The sequence below is a fragment of the Rhincodon typus genome, chromosome 1 (assembly GCF_021869965.1).
Source record: "Rhincodon typus isolate 14 chromosome 1, sRhiTyp1.1, whole genome shotgun sequence".
NCBI classification, from domain to species: Eukaryota; Metazoa; Chordata; class Chondrichthyes; order Orectolobiformes; family Rhincodontidae; genus Rhincodon; species Rhincodon typus.
Window position 1 is genome coordinate 68957291 of NC_063332.1, and position 3584 is coordinate 68960874.

Sequence of the window (3584 nt, forward strand, 5' to 3'; positions counted from 1 at the left end):
TTGAATAGGATGTTGCCTGGGATGAAAAGTCTCAGTTATAAAGAGAGACTGGATAGGCTGTTGGTGCAAAGGAGGCTGAGGAGAGATCTGATTAAGGTGTACAAAATTATGAGAGGTATAGACAGGGTAGATTGTGACGATCTCTTCCCCATGACAGACATGTCTAAGATTAGAAGGCTTAAGTTTAAGGTGAGGACTAAGTGTTGTGGAGGAGATCTGAGAAAAAACATGTTTTCACCCAGAGGGTGGTAAATATATGGAATATGTTGCCTGAGAGGGTCGGGGAGGCAAGTAATCTTGCAACATTTAAGAAGCATCTGGATGAACACTTGAAAGGCTGAAACATGTGGACCAAATGCAGGCAAATGGAATTAGTATAGTTTGATGTTTGTTGGTCAGCAGAGACATGGTAGGCCATAGAGGCTGTTACTATGCTAAACAGCTCTATGATTCGTTATACTGGCAGAGTCGATAAAGTAATTGACGTTCTTCTTACTGTGTTGGGTATTCCACTAGATAGAATCATAGAGTCATAGATTAATACAGCATGGAAACAGGCCCTTTGGCCCAAATTGGTCCATGCTGACCATGGTGTCCACTCAGATAATTCCAATTGCCCGCATTTGGTCCATATCCCTCTAAACCCTTCCCATCTATGTACCTACCCAATTATTTTTTTAAATGTTGCTTTTGTACCTGCCTCAACCACTTTTTCTGGCAGCCCATTCCATATACACACCACTCTCTGTGTGAAGAAGTTCCCCCTCTGGTCCTTCTTAAATCTTTCCCTTCTCACCTTAAACCTGTGCCCTCTAGTTTTCAATTCCCCATCTCTGGGAAAAAAGACTATATGCCTTCATCCTACCTATACCCCTCATGATTTTATACACCTCAATAAGGTAAACCCTCATTCTCCTGCATTCCAAGGAATACAGTCCTATCCTGGCCAACATCTCCCTATAACTCAGACCTACCAGTCCTGGCAACACCCTCGTAAATTTTCTTTGCACACTTTCCAGTTTAACTATGTCTTTCCCATAACAGAGTGACCAAAACTGTATACAATACTCCAAGTGTGGCCTCACCAACAACATATACAACTGTAACATAATGTCCCAACTCCTATACTCAATGTCTCGACCGTTGAAGAGCAGCATGCTAAATACCTTCTTCACCACCCTACCTACCTGTGATGCCACTTTCAACAAACTATGTACTTGTACTCTTAGATCCCTCAGTTCCACAACACTCCTCTGAACCTTACCATTTACTGTATAAGTCCTACCTTGGTTTGACTTTTCAAAGTGCGACATCTCGCACTTACCTGTATTGAATTGTATTTGCCAATCCTCAGCCCACTTCCCCAACTGATCAAGATCCCTCTGTAATTTTTGATAACCTTTCTTGCTATCAAAGATACCTCCTAATTTTGTATCATCCACAAATGATGGCTGAGATTGCCGTAACCTGAGGGCCAACCTCAGACCAGACAGGCTGGTGTTGTGAACTCCACTGTTGGTTCTGAGGAGAAGGAAGTCCTGCTTCTGCACTACCATATCCATAAGGACCTCCAGGACCATACCTGCAAGGCAGTGTACTGGTTTCCCCTTGTCTGCTATGTCTAGGGCAAATGCCAGGAATCGTGCAGGGCAGAACTGGACTGTCTGTGTTTGTCTGGGTGCACAATGACCTTTTAAAGATGGCACTGGCACCAGTAATCTTGGTCAATTCCAGGTTCTCCAATGAGTAGTGTGTTGCTCCAGCAACTGTGCATGGCAAGTTGGAAGTTACATGTGTTACTCACCATTAGGTCTGAAATGCCAATCAATGCAACAGGTTTGGTAAATTTTGGTGAGGAAATCCACTTGGCCTTATGGTGAGAATCATTTCACCAAAATCGATGAAGTTTTCATTTAGACAATAAACTGTAAGTTTCAGCTCATGGTGAATGAATGATTTTATTTAACATCATGTGTATTTACAGTGAGAAAACAGTAAAATGCAGTGAAAAGCAATCTGGTGCCATTCTGAATAGTTTTAAGAATAAGGAAAAATAAGATTTAGCTTAAAGAAAGTCTATCAGTTCCGAGCCAGCTTATCATCAACGACACCTGTGCCAATATCCCTCCACCACCACCTTGTCGCTGTCTACTCCTGACCTGATCGACATTTTATTTGCCATTCTTCAGGCGCCATCTTTTGCTGTTCAGCTGATTCTTGCTCACCACCACTCCATTGCTGCCTGCGCCAAACCTGCCAACACCAGAGTTACATCTCTCATCACTGGGCCCACCTCAATGACGCTGTGATGTCTATCCAGCACCGCTTTGCCACAATCAGCACCAGACCCAACCAACAAAAGGTCATGAACTTCAGGTGCCATCTTTCGCCCCTGAGCCTGCCTTGCCGTTGTTGCCTCCGCCGATGTAGCAACCACCAATTCCGATGCCAGGTCCCGTGCTCGCCCAGGGAAAGTAAAGTAGGCACTCATTCGCCACCCCTTCAAGGCTTGCGCTGGGCCCACTCGAGATTGAAGCTAAATATAACAAAATGGTGAATAGCACAATGATATCTGTGAATGTCGAAAAAAATATTCTTTTAGCCTTTGTGACATTCACTATCATCCAAGCTGCTGATATTATTTGAAACAGTGCCGGAAGCTATAATAGAAGGTAATGAAGGAACTTGTCTAATTAAAGCCAATGGCAATGATAATCTAAAAAACCATTTCCATTGATGTTGCATCAAGAGACTGTGCTTTCACACTATTACCCTTGACAGTGTAAGATGTAGCATCGGTTTATGTCTGTATCCTTTGACATTAGTTGACCACAACTTCCACCGGATTGCTGAAAAGCAAAATACTGTGGATGCTGAAAATCTGAAGTGAAAACCTAAAATGCTGGAAATACCCATCAGTTTGACAGAATCTGTGGAAAGAAAACCAATTTAACTTTTCAAGTGAATAGGGACAGGAAATTCCCCAGAGGAGATGAATCTACAGAGAGTCCAATGAGGAGTGCAGGAGGGAACAGCACCAGGCATAGCTAAAACTGAGGTGTCAACCTGGTGAAGCCACCAAACAGGACTACTTGCACGTCAAACAGCATAAGCAACAAGTGATAGAAAGACCAAAGTGATCCCAAAACCCACGAATCAGTATAAGCTCTGCAGTCCTGCTACATCCAGTCATTAATGGTAGGGGGCAATTAAAGAACTCACTGGAGGAGGAGTCCCCACAAATATCCACATCCTCAATGATGGAACAGCCTAACACATCAATCCAAAAGTTAAGGATGAAGAATTCTGAGCAATCTTCAGCCAGATGTACCAAGTGGATGTTCCATCTCAGCCTCCTCCAGTGGTCCCCAGCATTACAGCTACCTGTCTTCAGCCAATTCAATTCACTCCCCATGATATGAAGAAACAGCTGGGGGCGCCGGATGAGTTATAGGCCGTGACAATATTCTGCCATTAGTACTGAAAACTTGTGCTCCAGAACTTGCTGCTCGCCTAACCAAGCTGATATAAAATGTAAGACAACAAGGTGCAGGGCTGGATGAACACAGCAGGCCAAGCAGCAT